General features: G+C 44.3%; 1 long non-coding RNA gene and 1 pseudogene across 1 annotated transcript; one reads left to right on the forward strand and one right to left on the reverse strand.

Annotated features, from left to right (window-relative positions):
• Window positions 1-7,855: 7,855 nt before the first annotated feature.
• Window positions 7,856-12,543, reverse strand: LOC144293898 (uncharacterized). Its single transcript, XR_013361265.1, has 3 exons — window positions 12,480-12,543; window positions 11,916-12,158; window positions 7,856-7,971 (listed from the first exon to the last, which is right to left on the reverse strand). It is a non-coding gene; the product is annotated as an uncharacterized LOC144293898 (long non-coding RNA).
• LOC144293584 (elongation factor 1-delta pseudogene) lies at window positions 10,722-11,732 on the forward strand (annotated as a pseudogene).
• Window positions 12,544-19,714: the final 7,171 nt, after the last annotated feature.

Genomic DNA, 19,714 nt, shown 5'->3' on the forward strand with positions numbered 1-19,714 from the left:
TGATAAATGCTAAACCTTGTATAAATTGTATAGGCCTCAGGAAGGCCAACTGGTCGAGGAACATCTGCTTTAAGAATTACATTAAGCATTGGTTGTCCTGCTTCCTTTCCAGGACCCTAACCTTATTAGAGTAGCTGAAGCTGAAATGTTAATGCCGATTAGTCCTGTCTCCAAAGTGGGCCCTGGCATGGGGTGAAAATTGGACAGTGACAAGCTGTCACAAACACTAAAATGTCAACGAAAGCATTTCTTACCCACGGCAGATGTACGGATATAATTTGCAAGGAGATTAAGTTTTACAAAGTCAATGAATAGTGCTTTCTGTAACCTTTGGTGCTGAGATACAGACCCGCTTTTCAAATTTTCACAAGGGGCAGAATTTAAGGAGGACTTTCACGGCTTATTTCAAAGGTAAATATGTGGATGGAACTTGAGTGCCCCTGAGAATGTATGGTTAGGTATGTACCAACTATGCGGTTTGGGGTGGGGTTTTGCTGTTGTAATGTGAAGTGTTAGGACACACACTAGTTGAAGCAGCCAGTCAGGGCTCCTGATACTGCAGGCTAAGTTTCACCAGTCGGGGGGGAGGGGGGAGCACTGTCTTACGTTCAGCGACTTCTGTTTTAGTAATCAAAAGAGCGTCCTTTGAGGGAAAAAAAAATTGTCCAAATGAGAGCCTCTCCTTTTTGCAGTGAAACTGGACCTGGGTCCTACGTCACTGCCCAAAGAGATGGTGCTGGCTGTGTCACAGTAACCGCCCTGCGGGGGAAGAGCAGCGCTCAGACGGCTGCCGTGAGGTCGCTGCTGGGCTCTGGGCCGGATGCCCGCGTGAAGGCCTTGAAATGTCTCTATCGCTCCTCAGTAGAAGTAAGTACAGGGCCAGGCCTCTCGGGCCGTCCCGCCTTGCAGCGTGGTCCAGCCTGCAGTGCGACGCCTTCCATCAGCTACTTTGTCGTTTGCTTTTCCCTGGCTGAGTTCTTCCTCTTGTTATTACTCAAAATGCTCCATTACTGCCTGTGTCGCCAGCACTCAGTACTTTGGAAGTTCTCTCCATTCTTTTTTTTTTTTTTAAAACATATTTTATTATTATTATTTATTTATGATAGTCATACAGAGAGAGAGAGAGAGAGAGAGGCAGAGACACAGGCAGAGGGAGAAGCAGGCTCCATGCAGGCTCCATGCAGGGACTTGATCCCAGGTCTCCAGGATCACACCCTGGGCCAAAGGCAGGCTCTCAACCACCCTGGCGTCCCTTACTTTGTTTTTATTTTATTTTTTTTTTAAGATTTTATTTATTAATTCATGAGAGAGACACACACAGAGGCAAAGAGACACACAGGCAGAGGGAGAAGCAGGCTCCATGCAGGAAGCCTGATGCAGGACTCGATCCCACGTCTCCAGGATCACGCCCTGGACTGAAGGCGGCACTAAACCCCTGAGCCACCAGGGCTGCCCCTCTTACCTTGTTTTTATAAATAGTTCTGTAGTGGAACACTTTCCTGACAAGGAAGGGCATGTCGCTGATTTCAGTTTTGCTAATCCAACAGCGAGCATTTAAATACAGAGAGGTAGGTCACGGTGCTGTGAGGCCCCCCTGGGCAAACATCTTCAGGGACTTTATAATCATACGTGTCACTTCATGGCCACCTATTTTCTATGTAGAAAGAAGTTCCTCACATAAGAGCTTTTTTGACTGATGATGGTTTTCTTCCACTTTTGGGAATTTCCTACCAAGTGGACTCTACTGTAACAACAGACATTTCCCCCTCAGTTCCCAGTTTTAGTGCCCTATATGCTTTATGACCTCACCTGCCAGCTTCTGGTGATAATTCCTAGCAGATCAGGTGAGAGGTTGGCCCCGGAACTGGCTATGGTCTTTCAGAGCATGCCTTACAAGACAAATGTGCCTGCCATTCCAGATTCTACCTCTAGCTATTGCCTGGGATTCCCAGAAATTAGAGGACTCAGGGTGTCCTCACCCCTCCAGCAAACAGCCAGAGAGTCCTGAGTGCACAGGTTGCCAGGCTTCATTTCATCATTTGGTTTTATGCTTTTAAATGTTGTTCTACGGAACTTAGAGGAGTCCACCTCATGCCTTCTTTTTCACTCTTTTTAGACTAATGAGGTGGCCCATGCAAGTTAGACAAGCCAAATTAATCTCAACGAATGCAACTCATAACACCATAAAAGCTGTCCAGAGCATCTTCTTGGCATGGGAGGTGCATCGTTGTTCTTTGCTGTCATTTGACCGGAGGAGTGAAAGTGACAGTTGTGACCTCCATCCTCCTAAAGCCAATTTTATACGAGCATCAGGTATGTGTTAGGGTAAAAGCCCGTGTGTGTGTTTTTTTTTTAATGATTTTATTTATTTATTTATGAGAGACACAGAGAGAGAGAGAGAGTCAGAGATATAGGCAAAGGGAGAAACAGGCTCCCTGCAGGAAGCCCGATGTGGGATCCCATCCCAGGACCCCAGGATCATGACCTGAGCCAAAGGCAGACACTCAACCACTGAGCCACCCGGGTGTCCCAAGCCCATTGTTTCTAAAGAAAAAGGATAAGATAACGAGTTCTGACTGTGCATAAAATCTGCTTTATTTGAGAAGGAACTAACTAAATACTGCATCACAAATCCTGACAAAGAGGCTTGGATGACCGTATAAAAGGGACCGTGTCAGAATAAATAATAATAAATGGCTTTCTTGGGCATCCAGCATAAATTTCCTCATCTAAAATGATGTGTTTCAGTGATGAAGCAAAGATGGCATAAGAGCGGATGGGTGATGGTCCATTTTGTTCTGCTATCTGCAGAAACACAGAAGTGATGCCTCCCCTCATGCAGGAGTACTGGGGCCTATACGAAGGGCATCCTGCCTCTCCTCAGGGAGTTTCACAAGCTGCTGATAACAGCCAGGCCAGCCTCCTGCTAAGGTATCTGTGAAGGAGAACCAAGGCAACAGTATCCATAGAGAAAAATGGGTATTCCGGAGAACATGAGTCAAAGCTGAGGAAGTAAGCAAAGGAAAAAAACAAAAAAACAAAAACTGGTAAAAACAAAGTAAACAGGAAAAGATCTGTTCTATTAAAACTCGAACCTTTTTCTACCTGTAAAATTAGAACAGAGAGTATCTCTTTCCAGCGTGCATGTTCAATTCCCTTGCCAGAAACTTATTAGGGCACCTCTGCCATGGGAAGTAGGTTGCGTTTTAATGATCCAAAGCACTTTGTGAGACACCGCTAAAGAAAGAAGCTCAAAATGCTGTGGCCCAGGAACCCTTGAACTGCTGATGGATGGTGAAGCCCACCCAAGCCACAGGGCCCTGGAAGGGAGTTCATCAGGTATAGGTAATTCTCACAGTGGTTTACAAAGACAGGTCTTACCTTCACCTAACATATGCCCATCAACCCTAGCTGCAAATCTGAACCATGCAGAGGGCTTTGAGAACCCTAGTCCAACATTCTAGGAATCTCTGGGGCGCCACAACCCCATACATCTGTTACTTTTTTAAAGCTCCTCAGGTAATACCAATGCCCAGTCAAGGTTCAGAACCACTGGCCTAGAATAACGTGATGTATATAGACAAGCAAGTCATTTGTGATACCCAGGCCAGTTATTTGGGAACCCCCCTTAAAGCCTTTCACATGGGAGAAATGTTTATAAAAACGTAATAATAGTAATATTTTATGTGTCTAGTACTTTGTATTTGAACATAAAATTTGTGTTTTTATGCTCTTATGAAAGTACTGTCCTGGGAAAATGCTTAATAGCTTGTAAAACTATTCAAATGTTAGATATCATCAATCTCCTATAACTGAGAAAATAAGCAGAGTGAGAAATCTAAGACTTGTGTAGGACCTCACTAAACAAGTGCCTGGCAAATCTTGTACTAAAATCAGGGCTCCTGATTGCCCCTCATCCCTCTACACCACTGAGATTCATGACTATCTTTAAAGGGAACCTAAAATGTTGATACATTTGGTTTCCTCTATTATGAACTGTGATTCAGCCTCATACACAAATACATATTAAATTGTTTCAGGTTGCTTTGGAAAATGTGTTACTTTAGTGTCTCACCTCAATGATAAAAAAATCACAGATGAAACAAGCTGTCAATCTCAGCATGTCTGAATGTTTGAGTTAGTTATTGCTGTTGTCAATATCTGCTAGTTTTCTTTATTTCACTTGCCCTGCACCTACAGCAAGTATCAAGTTTCCAGAAAAATTACTGACAGAAAATCTAAAAAAAGGAAGACAATTTTATGTATAGTTTCTTTTTCTGCAAACTGGGATAGATCAAAACTTCTTTTCATGGCTGGATGTTTCAGAACAACTCCAGAGAAGCTGACGTGGAGATGGGTAAAGCTGTGCCAGCCTATTCCTTAAGGGTTGACATACTGGTCAGTGATTCCTGCCCCTCAGGCCACATCAGGGCTCCTCCTCCTCATGACTTGAAGGTTAACAGTCAGAGCTATGAGACACGTATTGAACACCCAGTAAGTGTCAGATGTTTTACACATGGGGTCTCGTTCAGTCCTGAGCCATGCTGCCAGGTATTTGTTATCACCTCTACTTTATACACAAGGAAATTGAGACTCAGAGATTATGTAGCATTTCCAAGTCCAATATCCAGTAAATGACTGAACTGGGACAGGAAATGAAGATTACCCCTGGACTCCAACTCATGCATTCTAGGCAGAGATGCACCTTCCAGGCACCTGAGTTTCCTAAGCATTCTGGTGGATACCACTGAGTTCACCCACTCTTCCACTGTGAGGAGATAGGAGCCCTGTGCCTCCTTGATGCATCTGTAGATATGTTTAGATAAATTTTCTGAGGGGTAGTTTCTCCCACATAGGGTAGAAGTCAGTGCAAGAGGAAGAATGGGGCATGAGTGTGGGGTCTCTTGACACCAGACCATGAAACTTTGGTGGAGGCCCCTCCTATTCACAATGGAGTGAAATTGCTCTTCCAGCAAGGTTATCTTCTCCATTCTCAAAGGGAAAGAGGGACGAGGGGTTGGGGGCATGAGAGCTCTGCCCTTTTACTCCCAGCACCGGTCAAGACAACCATATTACCCTCTCAGTCAGCTCCAAAATGATTATTTTTAACTGAGCAAGGGTCTTAAGCCTAACAGATACTGATTAGAACTATAAATAACTTCAGACAGTAAAGAAGTATGAAATCTTAAAAAAAAAAAAAATTGTTGAGTTTCCAGAATGTCTAAGAGGTCACACCAACTAAAACTGCTGAACCAACTTTAAAAAAAATAAGCAAATAAGCATTGATTAAAATTTTAATTGAAAAGGGACCTCTTACAGCTTTTTATGGACCCTATCCCAACTTTTTCTCCATCTCATGGGTGGTAAGGTGAATTGGACTCCTTTTCATGGGTGGAAGGTTTGGAAGGATGTCTGTGGAAGTCATTTCTCCTACTTATTTGGTAAGTTGAGCTGACCTAATTTATCCAACATAGAAGGTCAAGAATCTGGCAGATTTTTAAGAATGTTCTAGTGATCATTTTCTTTCACCATCAAATGGGAAAACATCTGAACTTTCTGGATCTTGGTGCTCCCCACAGCATGGAAATTCCACTGTTTTGTCTTTGCTGGTCTCTGTGTGGAATTGTCTTTGTTACTTCCTGGCCTCTTGGTTTGTTGAGTCTATATTGAATCAGACTTAGTTTCCTGTTTTGACTTAAATGTTAAAGAGACATTCAGAGAACTGAATGAGTAAATATTGGAAAAGATCATTATGGATGGATCATTCAGTTTGATTTTATGAGTACACCAAAGAAAATGAATATTAAGAGTTTTTAAACTTAAAAATAAAGTGCTTATCTTGCATTATAGCAGTAATATTTGTTTATTGTGCAGACTTAGAAAATGAGAAAAGCACTTCATGATCCCATCTTGCAGAGTTACTGAGACTATTGACATCTTCTAGAATTTCCCTGCCTGCATATGTGTATGTTTGTGTAATAGGATTATACACTGCATGCTATTTCATAGTGTTTTTTTTCAGTTGATAATATATCTTTTCATGTCATCAAGGTTTAGGAGGTTTGGGGTTTTTGTTTGTTTTGCAACTGGAAGCACTGTGACGATGGACATCTTTGTTGACATCATTAATTATTTTCTTAAGTAAATTACTGGAAGCGAAATCACTGGTTCAAAGGATATGTAACATCAAACTGCCCCTCAGAAACATTGTTCCACGTTAAATATGTTCAAAATATCTTCTATTTACTTAAGACAAAAATGGCCAATCCCTCACTTCCTGACATGAGGTGTGAGTGGGTGTCCTCCTCAAGCAGTTGCCCTACTATTTCTCTCCTGGGTTCACCTGGGAATGTTGCTTTTATCCTTCCATTTCCCAAGTTCCAGAGTGGCCAGAGCCCAACCTCACTTTATTTCATGTTTCTCCCTCCACCCCTAAGGATCTACCTCCTCAGTGAGCCACACGAGATCTCTTAACACCGGTTTGGAATTTCCAGAATCTCTAGGAAGAGCTCATGTCTGAGTGATGTTATTAGGCCACTGCATGGCAAGAAGAGAGGAATGCAAAAGCACATATCATTTCAACCTGTGATATTGGGTGTATCCAAGAATCTCCATCAGAGAGCCCCAGGAAGAATGTGCCATTGCCTAGCAAGGGAGGAAGGAGGCTGGCTTCACAGGCCTGCCTGGTGAAAGGCGGTGTTCAGGCTGGCAGTATTGGAATGGCATTTACACTGGACAACCATGGGGTGTATGTGCAGTAAACCATGTCTGTGAGGCCCAAAGAGAGCAAGTGTTGTAGCAAGCCCTGCTGCTGAGCACATGGTCCACATTCCTCATACAGGGGACAGCATGATACATCCTCTCAGGGAGTAACACTAGAAAGATCCATTTCTCTCCAGTCAAAATGACCATGATCCCTTGAATCAGGCAAAGGTAGGCTTTATCCTTCCTGCGCCTCTACCTTGACTCCCCAAAAAAGAGTAAAAGTGAACTATTTTTAGCCTGGTTTCTGGGATAGCTATCTCTCTTCACCCGCACCACCCCCCCTCCATCTTCCTATGGCAATCAAATGTTGTGTGGCAATCAACATTTAGGTCTATACTTGCAGATATATACAGTCCTACTCCGAATACATCTCTTAGGGTAAGTCATACCACCCTCTCAAAGCAAGGAAAGAAGAGAAAAGCTGGAGGATTTCCTGAGAGGTTAATTTGAAGCTGAACTGTGAGGCTCAAGTTCCACTCTGATTTACTTAAATAATTGAAAGGATTTACTCCCTTCCCCTTACCCAGAACTGGATGGACAAAATAAATGTTAAAATTTGTTTGCTGAAGAGTTCAGTACAGAAGTTAAGAAGACACTAGAGTGTTTCCCAAATACTGTGGGAGGGAGGGAAAGAGAAGGGGAAGGAAGGAGGACAGAAGAAGAAAAGAAGGAGCGAGAAATAAGTTATGGCCTCAGGACTTCACTTTAAACCACAGGTAGAGCCTAAGCCTAGAATAACCGCTGTGTAGTGACCCTGGCCAATTCTCCCCACCAGGTGCATAATACTGGCATCGGGAGGCTCAGGCCTAGACTGGCAGAGCGACAAGTGATCCAGGCCACATCTCAGGAGTTGACAGCTGCCTAAAAGGTGCTGAGAAGCTAATAAAGCCTAAAGAAATTTGCTGAGTATTTTTCAGACCCCTTCATTGTAACGTCCAGTGGTGTCCAATGATCTTAATTATATATTGCAGAGCACAGAAAGCAGAGGTCTGAATGCTTTCAAGTAATGTCACTGGAAGTCCTTGCCCTTCCTGGACAGTTTTGTCCCTTGGGGCAGGATGTAGAGTGAAGCTCTCAGGAAAAGTTTCCAGATTTTAAATTATATTTTTCTCAAGAATATGTTTTTAAAAAAAGTCATCAGATATACTCTCCTTGCTTTTCTCTGCCTCATATGTTCTTATTTGGCATGTGTGCAGTTTCCCCAGGCTGTAAGTTAACACATTATGAATTAGTCATTTAACATTTTATTGAAGCTCATCATCAGACTACATTACTAATTTTCCAGCCAGCACTTTACCACCTGCTGTGTCAAGCAGGGTATCCTATTACCTGCCTAAGACCACTGACTTCAAGCTCCAGGAAGGGGCACTGTAGTCAAGATTTTTGAAATTTGATAGACAAGTTCATGATCATTCCATCCCCACTTCATTAGGTGTCAACCCTGTAGCTCCTTAGTCTCCTGTAAACTCTCAAAGGAAAGGTCTGTGGTTTGCTCATTTCTGTGTCCCCACAGGTGACAGTGTCTCATAGGTGACATGTCGGGCCTCCAAAAGGCGCTATACAAGAAGGGAATGAAATGAGCATGTTGAAGACTTAGTTTTTCCTTCTATCCATTTGACTTCATTTGCTTTTCTCTGGTCTGGCTTCCCCTCTGTGTCCCCATGTCTAGCACAGTGCCTGGCAGGTGACAAGTAGAACCTCCTTCAGAAGGCTTATTTGGTAAATGAATAAAATTGACATATTGAAGAGTATCCTCTCTCCCTCCCCCTCTCCCTCTCTGTCTCTCTGTCTACATGTCCTTGATTATTTTATTTGTTTTTCTCTCGTTGGACTCCAGCACCATAGTGACAAACTTATAAAAATCTAAAATCATTTGAGAAAACACAGAGCAATAGCACATCTGTGTACCCTATGTTTATAGAAAATGTGTTCATTATAAATGTTATTGGTCAGATTAAAGCTTGAATAAATGGAGAGCAGACTTGTTCATGGTAAAAGTACTATGTATCACAAAGTTGGCTGTTATTTCTAAATTGATTTGTAAGTCCACTGCGGTTCTATCATAATGCCACCAGAGTTGAGGGAAGTCAGTGAGGAGAAAGGCATAGTTAGCAAAATTTTGTAAGAAAGTTTCTAAAATTCAAAAAAAAAAAAAAAAAAGAGAGAGAGAGAGAAAGAAAGTTTCTAAAATTCATCCAGAGTAATAAATTGGAGGAAATATTTTTAAAAATCTAGATAATGAATAATGGAAAAATTTATCTTTCCAGACTCTAAACCATAGACACTGCTTTAAGAATGAACAAAGCCCTGAGGTGCCTGGGTAGCTTAGTCAGTTAAGCTCTTGGTTTCAGCTCAGATCATAATCTCATGGTTCATGAGATTGAGCCCTGCATCAGGCTCTGGACTCAGTAGGGAGTCTGCTTGAAAGATTCTCTCCCTCTACTCCTCCCCCAATTTGTGTGCACTTGCTCTCTCTCTTTCTCTCTAAAATAAATAAATCTTAGGAAAAAAAAAAAAAGAATGAACAATGTCCTTGTGATACTGGCAAAAGATATAAACAGATTTTTTTTTTAAATTAAAACAAGCATAGAAAGGTGTTTTTGAAAGTCAGCTTATTAATTTTAAACCATTTGAAGACAGAGGAATCCATGAGTCCAAACCAATAATAAAATAAGTAAATGAGAGAAGGGAAAACGGTTACTTGCAATAGAATGTAGAATGGCAACTTTCAGGGAGTAGGGCAGGAGTGCCAGAGGTGGAACATTATCATTTTAAGACCAACATGATAAAGACTGTTTTGGATAAGAATTGTCAATAGACACTAAATCAAAGGAGGGTGGGATAGATTTTGATGGAGAACAAGATATATGCATGACAGAGTAGCTCCCCGGAGATTATTAGTTGAAAGGAAAAATACCAACTGTAGAGTGATTGCCAGTGATCAAAATTAACATCGCCAATGAGGGACAGATGAGCATCATGTATCACCAGCTATAATACATAGGACATAATGTCCGTTGTGTAATAGCCCAGCTGAGAAGGCCTAACCTGAATCTAATCATTAAGGAATGTCAGGCAATTGCCTCCAAATGAGCAAAAGGACTGAATTCTTCACAAAATGTCTAGTTTTATAAAAGATGAAAGAGGAAAAAGACTGAGTAAAAATACCACAGTTAAGAGATTAAGAGTCATGACAACCAAATGTAATACCTGATGCTAGACTGAACCCTATGTTGGAAAGAGGAAATACTGAGCCAATTGGTAAAATTGGAATATGAACTTTACGATATTGGGTCAATGTCAGATTTACATTAATGGATCACCCTACTGTAGTAATGTAGGAGAAATTTTTTCCTCCTTTTTCAACCTTTTTTTCTTTCCCTTTTCCGTTTTCTTCTTTTTTCTCTATTTCTAGGAAATGCACACTAAAGTATCTGGAGATAAAGAGCCACGGGGAATACAACTTACTCTTAACTGTTCATGAAAAGGTTCAGGAGAAAATACTTATATAGATGATAGCTAGATGACAGCTAGGTGGTAGATAGACGATAGATAGATGATGATAGATAGATGATGATAGATAGATGATAGATGATAGATAGATGATAGATAGATAGAAGATACAACTTCATGATAGATAGATACAACATCATGATAGATGATGGATAGATGATAGATGATGATAGAGAAAATCAGCAATCGCTAAATCTGGGTAAAAGGCACATGGATGTTCTTTGTACCATTATTGTAACTTCCCCATAAATTTGAAATTCTTTCCAAATAAAAAGGCTTTTTTTTTAAAAGAGTATACACAGTTATAGTTCCATTTATGTGAGGTTCAGGAATATGCAAAACTCAGAGATGATGTAAGAGGTCAGGACAGAAATCTGGGCCTTTCCCCAGCTGCCCGGCCGGAGCCTTCTGCCTTGGTGGCCGCAGCCCTGGCCGCCAGGGAGATGGCCACGAACTTCTCGGTACACGAGAAGATCTGGTTTGACAAGTTCAAATACGAGGATGCAGAAAGGAAGTTGTAGGAGCCGCGGAGCGGGAGGCCGGCTCCTCGGCCAGGAGAGCGGCCCGTGTGACCCCGGGGGTGGCAGGAGCCAGAGAGAAGAGCAGCCCAGGCCGGGGTGACAGCAGCCTGCAGGCGTCGAGGCGTCGCGCAGCATCTGCAGGGGGCGGTTTCCAAGCCGCAGGCCCGGCCGAGCGCCTGGAGAAGAGCTGAGACCGCTCACCCACCCACCCACCGGGCGCAGCCCCTCAGACCCAGCAGTGTCCCCCACGGCCAAGCGGAGCCCCCGGCCAGGAAGGCGGCCACTGCCTTCCTGGGACGACCAGGACGATGCCATCAGCCTGTTTGGCAGTGAGGAGGAGGAGGACGAGGACGAGGACGAGGACGAGGAGGCGGCGCTGGTGGCCAAGTCCTCCATCCTCTTGGGACGATGAGACAGACGTGGCCCCGCTGGAGGCCTGCGTGCGCCATCCAGTTAGACTGGCTGACCTTGGGGGGTGGGGGGGTGTCCTCCAAGCTGGTGCCGGTGGGCTATGGCATCCCCAAGCTGCAGATCCAGTGTGTGCAGCACGACAAGGTGGGGACAGACCTGCTGGAGGAGGAGATCACCAAGTTCCAGGGGCACGTGCGGAGTGTGGACGTTGCTGCTTTCAACAAGATCTGAGCCCCAGCACTGGGCCTGGGTGTGCGAGGCCCTGCAGCCAGTAAAGACTGAGATTGCAAAAAAACAAAACAAAACCTGGAGGTTACCTCTGCAGAGAAGGGAGAGGATACCAACTACAAACAAGCTCACATGAGCCATCTGTGGTGCTGGAAACATCTCATATCTCGATCTCAGTAATGGCTATGTGAGTGCATATATCTATATGTAAAAATGTTGTGAATTGTTGACTCAAAATGTGTGTACTTATACACATTATACCTTGATTATAAATTAAATTTTTTAAAAATGTGATTGGGAGTTGAGAGCAAGAAACCCGTACAAGAAAGGATAGAACCAGGAAGTGAAGGACGCACTGAAGGAGGTGGCATGATACCAGGAAATAGTTCAAAATTTACCTCAGAGCCTTCACACATGAAACAACTAAACGATCTTAGAGTTCCACAGAACCACATGCAATAGGAGGCTATAACTTACCCATCCCCGCTGAAGGAATTCAGGTCAGAGAAAGATCCGCAGGGAAGTGGGTTAGGAAAAACTCCAGGGAACTTGAACTGAGGCTTGGCCCGAAATGTGGGAATTGGAGAAGAGTGTACACTATACATCTTCCTAATTTCCCTTCTTTGACCATTTATGTAAGTTTACATTTGTGAGGCCTTTCTCTGAAACTGGTTGATCTTCTTTTTTAATGCACAAATACAGAACTGAAGAAAGCCATACCTATGGGACAAAGAAATAAGTGAGTGTATGTCATCTCCCTGAGGAGAAGTTTTTTAAGGGAAGCCAGGGTGGCTCAGTGGTTGAGCATCTGCCTTCAGCTCAGATCGTGATCCCGGGGTCCTGGGATCGAGTCTCACATCAGGCTCCCCTCGGGGAGCCTGCTTTTCCCTCTGCCTGTGTCTCTGCCTCTCTCTCTGTGTGTCTCTCATGAATAAATAAATAAAATCTTTTTTAAAAAGAAGATTTTTAAAAGGACTATGATGATAGATTCTCAAAACCTGGGGCTGCAAGAGAAGGCTGGCAAGACCCATGTCAGCATACTTCATTAGATCTATGCTTCTGGAGGAGCCTCTCCCATGTCCTCAACACTGTGCTAACTCTGGAGACACCAAGTGTGCTGCTCCCAGCACCTGCCCTTGAATTGCCGAAACACTCATGGGCTTATGTAACAAAGAGGCATATCACAAATGGCCAGTTGGGACCTCTCATCAGCAAAGTTAAATGAGATCACATTTTTTTCACCCCCTCTGCTCCAACACATAGCAATGATAGTCAAAATACGGTAAATTGGTATAGCCTGGTTCTGCAACAAATAAACCAGAAAAGAGGGAAGAAATCAACAACATAAAACAGAGAACAAACCGAAGCATAAGTCTCTTAAGACATGGATAAGAAAGAAACTGAGAGCATGGGGTTACAGGGACCAAAATGCTTGGACCAAGAAGGGAGACCAAAATGGAACTTGTTACCTGAAGCTAGAAGAAGGCCTTTACCATTTCAATATCCTCTTCAAATGAAGACAGGGGAAAAGAAATAAAAACAAAACTATGTTGTCTATGGCATTTTATGTGTCAGAGATTACAGCCTAAGTTTTATAACCAAGAGATATACCAAATTCCCCCTGGCCCAGTACCTGGATGTGCAACATCTCCATTATCACCAGAGATTAGGATCTTTTGAAATCATTTTAAAGATTCTATGTATTTATTCATGAGAAACATAGAGAGAGAGGCAGAGACACAGGTAGAGGGAAAAGCAGGCTCCCCAGGGGAGCCTGATGTGGGACTCGATCCCAGGACTCCAGGATCACGACCTGAGCCAAATGCAGACGCTCAACCACTGAGCCACCCAGGCGTCCCTTGAAATCATTTCAGACTAAAACCCCAGAAATGAAGTAGAAGCAACTACAAAACCATCAGATGAAGACAGGTGAGCAATGAGGTAAAGATAGAAAGAGAAAATACATTTTTAAGAGGAAATAAAATGTCTCCCTTTCAAAACCAAAATTCTAAAAAACACAAGAAATCAAATACTAAGAAAAAGCCAATGCGATCAACAATCAGAATGAATCCCCCCAAAAGGAAATTAAAGTTATAAACAGTACAACAAAAATCTGAACATTAATGCATCCAGCATGCTCAATGAGATGACTAAAATTTAAATTCTATTCAACACGGAAACAGACGGAAGGGAAACGAGAATGGATTGCTCTGTCATGGCATGGTGTGCTCCTCACAATTTAACTCAAAGTATGTAAAGCACATACAAATAGAATTACAAAGGGGAAAATCACAGATCTGTGATCATAGTACAAAATGACAAAATTTGAACGTATTTCTATCAGGTATGTTAAACTGATAAAGAAGCAAACAAAAATCATGAAGGACACAGGAGATTTGAGCAACACAATGAACGAGTTTAATCTAATGGATGTTTATAGAGCCATTACTCCTCGGCAGCACAAAACTCCCTCTGGACTCCTCTTGGCGTTAATGAATATTTTACTCTCTTTTGGGAAATTCATTCCAGCTTTAGTCTAGATGAGGGTCCTGCCATTTCTCCCTTTCCTGCATCAGTGCCAATAAGAATAGCTAAAATTTACTGAGCCAGGCCAAGGACTAACTACCTCGTTGGCTAACTTAATCTTCAAACTCTCAAAGGTTGTAACTTTCCAAAATGGAAGCTACTGGCCAAATGTGACCCTTGAATAGTTGAAATGTGACTGGTCTCAATTGAGATGGGGTTTAAACATAAAAAACACACTGGAGTTCTAAAACTTAGTACCAGCAACAACAAAAAAGCTAACCATTAATAGTATTTATGGGCACAGACAACTTCATCTGCCCAAACACACCAGGCTACTTACTCTGTGACTATCATGGAGCAAGGCAAAAAAAAAACAAGATCCTTCTAAAATTGTGTCTGAGAACAAATAAAAATAAACATAAGTATTTACCTCTCCCAGCTCAAATAATTTTTGTTCTTTATTAATTTTTGTTCCTCTCACCTCTGAGTGATAAAGATTATAAAGGTGAGAATCACTCTCAGTCTCAGCATCCAACAGAACAAAACCACACTTTTTCTTTTTTTAAGATTTTATTTATTCATGAGAGACAGAGAGAGAGAGAGGCAGAGAGAGAAGCAGGCTCCATGCAGGGAGCCCGATGTGGGACTCGATCCCGGGTCTCCAGGATCAGGTCCTGGGCTGAAGGCGGCGCTAAACCGCTGAGCCACCAGGGCTGCCCTTTCTTTCTTTTTTTTTTTTAAGAAATGGTTTATCATTTCCATTTTTTGTATAAAACAGATGGGAGTAACCCAATCAACACACAACTGCTGCCACATGGGAAGGTGTTTTCATCAAATTTCCATTCAAAGAACATGCAAATGTTTCTTTTATCACATCTGCAGTAACTATGCTTTTCCATTTAACTGTTTTTAAAAATCCGCATGTCCCCATGAGCCCTCTGTCCCACTCACAGGAAGGAAGAGGATTGGTTAAAACAACTCCTTAAGCAGTTCTCTGCTGACCCCTCTTCGCAATCATTGATTCATGGAGGTGACAGTTCACGCCACCCCCGGCCACACCCCGGCCACAGAAGCCTTGGGAAGGGAATCTGAGCCTCACCACCGGGGTGATCAGCTTTGCTCTGAGATGGTGCAGGCCTCAGCCGCCAACCCACAACCCACGGGTCGGTAGTGAGGCACTTCAGCTGGCGTGGCTGTGCGTGGCTGTGCAGGCAGCAGCGGCCACCCCTTCCGTGGCCCCTGGTGTGGCCCACGGGACCCTGTAGCCCAGCTCTTGCCCCCCCTCACCCTTTCCAGTTTTGCCTCCAGCCCTGGTCTCCTGCTCTCGCTCCTGCCCAACCACAGCCACCAGCGAAAACCGTACTTCTTTGAATTCTCTCCCAAACCATCGACCAGAGTTCAAATCCTGCGACAACCGCCTCCTAATACCCTTTTCCGAGATGCCTCCTGGCCCTGTGTGGAGTGCTATTTCTCTCCTTGCTGCAATCCACTAAATTAACTGTGTTCACCAACAGCCTATTCCTGATGGCCTTTAGCTGGAGGGCCTTGGCCTCCAGCAGATCGAGGCACTGAGAGACTAAGTAGCTCATTTAAAGTCACGCAGGTTACAGGGCTACCATCGCTCCTCTTCCACCCCGCTCGTATATCGGGATCTCTGAACATCACACCCAAGAATTAGGATGTATTCAAAAGCTCCCCACCGTGTTAGCCAGCCAAAGTTGAGAAACGTTGGTGGAGATACGCCTACCGCAGCACATCTCAAACTTTAACATGTTCATTGATCCCCTGGGAAATCTTGTTAAAATGCAGATTTTGACTCAGTAATTTGAGGTGGAACTCGAGATTCTGCATTCCTAACAAGATCCCAGTAGATGCTGATGCTGCTGTTCCAAAGACCGTATTTTGAATCACAAGGTCTAGAAGTCCCTTAGAGCTGTTTTTCCAGAAATGTGCTTTGTTTCTCTATTTAAAAAAAAAAAAAAAAAACTTATTTATGCATTTATAGAGCACCTATAATTCATTAAGCGCTGTGCTGGCTGTTGGGGTTCCAGTCATGAACCAGACAGGACGTGTCTCTACCCACGTGAGCTGACGTTCTAGGGACTCAGAGGGAAGTATCACGTGCAGTTGAAGCCGGGAGTTGAGTTTAGGGACCTAGGGCCCTACTTCTACTCTAGCTTGGTGATGTTGGCGATCAGGACCCTGATATCTTCCCTTTGGTCTTCAGCGTTGTGTTATTTTATTTTTACCCTAAATAGTAGGAATTTGGAAATCATAGATTTATTCCAGATGTATTCATTTGCTAAAGTAACTGTCATGTTGGGAGGCCACAACATATTCGAGGTTATGAGAACAGGAAGTTTGTTGTTAATAAAAGACCAGCAACTGTAATAGAATTTAAAAGTAAATTATTTAGCATCCAGGAGATAATCCCCCCAAAGATTATCACAGTTTTAAAGTAGGTCAGCTTCTGGGGACGTGTCTCTAGACCATACTTATAATAAGTGAAACTCAAATGTTTCACTGCTCTTGCATTTGAATGGTTTTGACATGAAATTTTAATTTGTCTTCAAAAGTCATAGTATGTCTGCTGCTGGGAGCTTGGGAGATTTGTTAACCCTTCCCCGGAATGTCAGAATCGCAGAACCAGTTTCTTGAAAGCTGGGATTTTCTTTCTCTTAATGTTTGGTCAGTTGTGTGGGGTGAAAAGGAGAAAAGCAGTCCTTGACACCCGAAGGCTGGCCTGGTGCACAGAACATTGCACCACACGGTGCTTCTCCGTGACCCTGATGGATAGAGGCAAAAACGAGAACGTTCTACAAACACGTCTGAACACACACAGAACAGGAACACTGTCCAAACCACAGAGATGACCACACATCCCGCTATCCTGGCTGAGAGGAGCGACCTCTGCCTCGTTGCCAAGTCCTGCATTATTAGCCTTCCTTCTAGATAAGATTTATTAAGGCATCTGACCGTAGAATGCCCCTAGTGCCTAGTAGCCGCTGACAGTTGATGAGCCCCCCACATTCCTGATTTCATATCCCTTCTTCTCTGACCATGACTTCCTTTTTTTTTTTTTTTTAAGATTTTATTTATTTATTTATGAGAGACACAGAGAGGGAGGCAGAGACACAGGCAGAGGGAGAAGCAGGCTCCCCGCAGGGAGCCCGATGTGGGACTCAGTCCCGGGTCTCCAAGATCATGCCCTGGGCCAAAGGCAGGTGCTAAACTGCTGAGCCACCCAGGGATCCCCTGACCACGACTTCCTATTCCAGCTCAGACACCTTATCTCAGAGGCATCGATCCCGTGGCGGCAGGGCTGGGCTTTCCATCTTCCCCAGGCCTGGCCTCAGCCGCTGCACGTTGCTGGAGAAAATCACCGCGCTGGGTTGATCGCTCCCCCTGAAGTTCGGGGTCACCAACGTCAGCGGCCGCTCACACGTGGCTTCAGGGTATGGGACAGATGGAGCAGGGGGCGTTTCCTGGTGGTGACCCCAAGCGGCCTCAAAATCTAAGGATGGGAAGAGCAGTTTGAGGTAGAATTGAGAGGTCCTGAGGGAGAAAATAAGGAACAAAGGAGAATCAGGAATGGGGATGTCATCTTCAGAAGCACTGGCTTCTAGTGGAAGAAAGTGGTATTTTGAATGTCTCTGGAACAGAAAGGAGCAAATCCCTGTCTGGAGCATGACCTTTTACAACCCATCCCCCAGGATCCCAGTCATCCTATTTATGAGCCCTTTTATGATATTTCAGAAGGAGGTTCATTTAACAAAAAAGTGCCACCAACTAGCTTAGTGCTGTGGTTTGCATGCAGGGGGAGTGGCCTAGTCTCTGGAGAGCCCTGCCTCGCTGTTACCAAGGCCGTGGGCAGGCGTGGAACCTTCCTCCCCCCTGTCCCATAAGTCCTCCGCCACATCCTTTGTTCTGTCCTTGGCTCCCACCTCTCCTATTTTTCCCTCCTACCTTGAGACATTCTAGAATCTTCTCCCAAGAGATGCCTGCTTTCTGAGCACCACCCTCACCCTCCCTGCCAGCCCTGTCCCCAGCCTTTTCCCTAAATATACCTTCAGTGTTCATAAAGGAAGCCTTTCTGCTCAAGGCAGAGCCTCAGAGCACCTAGTGTTAATGCTTCCACTCAGTAGTAGGGACGCATTCTTTCTTGGGGGGTGTGGTAGACCAAAAAACAGTGCCTCAAAAGATACAGGGGTCCCGGGGCACCTAGGTGGCTCAGTCACTTCAGTGTCTGCCTTCAGCTCAGGTCATGATCCCGGGATCCTGGCATGGGACCCTGTGTAGGGCTCCCTGCTCAATGGGAAGTCTGCTTCTCCCTCTCCCCCTGCCCTGCCCCAGCTCTTGCTCGCACTATCTCTCTCTCTCTGTTTCTCTCAAATAAGTCTTAATCTTAAATGCATATATATATGCTTGACATATGTACTCCTGCACACAGGAGTCCTCATCTCTGCAATTTGTGAATGTTACCTTACATGGCCAAAAAGGACTTTGCAGATGTGATTACAGTAAAGATCTTGAGATGAGGGGATTCTCCTGAATTGTCTTAGTGAACCCTAAATGCAATCATGTGTGCATTTATAAGAGGGGGCACCTGGTGGCTCAGTGGTTGAGCGTCTGCCCTCAGCTCAGGTCATGATCCTGGGGTCTTGGGATCAAGTTCCACATCGGGCTTCCCTCGGGGAGCCTGCTTCTCCCTCTCCCTCTGTATCTCTCTGTTTTTTTTTTTTTTTCATGAATAAATAATAAAACACACACACACACACACACACACACACACAAAAGAGGGAGGCAGAGGAGGAGAAGGCATTGTGACCACAGAGGTAGGGACCAGAGGGATGTAGCCACAAGGCAAGGAACACCAATAGACCCCAGAAGCTGGAAGAGGCAAGGAACAGATCCTCTCCTAGAGGTTCCAGAGGAAGCACAGCCCTGCTGTCACCTTGGACCGTGGCCCCAGAACTGTGAGAGAATGCACTTCTGTAGAAGCCCCCAGCTCTGTGGTAACTCGTTATGGCAGCCCTAGGACACTGATGCACAGGGTACGGGGGCACCTTTCTCTCCCCTGGCTGTGGCTTCCACCAGAAGTGGGATGTGGAGTTGAGAAAGTGCCTTCCCAACTTCTTTCCTGTTGGGTCACAGAGTTGAGGGAGCTGGTGGGCAGCCCACCAAGAAGCACATGAATGGGGGCGAGACACAGAAAGACAAATAAAAGAGTGTGGAGCAGCAAAGCAGATTCTAGGCAGGTCTTTGCCAGCATTTCTACTCTTGACCTGGCCTTGGGTCATGTGGGTCACTACCCAATGGGAGGCAGAAAGTTCGTGGCTTCGCATGAGCCCAGAAGCCCTCAGCTACACACTAGCATTTCCTGATAGGGTTGGGGGGACCATTTTTGGAGTAGAAGTCATTTTCAGGGAATGCCTTCAGGGAAGTGACCTTTCCTGAAATATCATGGCCTATGCAAACTTTCAGTGTTCGGTGAGGCAAACATGGCACCTGGGGCTGACAGGAGAGGAAGGCCCAGCGGGGGAAGTACCTATCCAAGGCTGGCCCAGGGTAAGTTGACATTACTTCCTGAGAGCTGTCAGTTTAGAAGAAGCTGGAAGCACTGGGGTCTAGCCTGAAATCTTTTGCAAAAAGCCCCTTCCTTTTCTCAAACAATCCCCGAGTTCACCTAAACTTCCAACAGAATAAAAACACTTTGTGCCTTTGAGACCTACTCCTAGTGCAGACTGCCA

Source organism: Canis aureus, chromosome 22 (genome assembly GCF_053574225.1).
Source record: "Canis aureus isolate CA01 chromosome 22, VMU_Caureus_v.1.0, whole genome shotgun sequence".
NCBI lineage: Eukaryota > Metazoa > Chordata > Mammalia > Carnivora > Canidae > Canis > Canis aureus.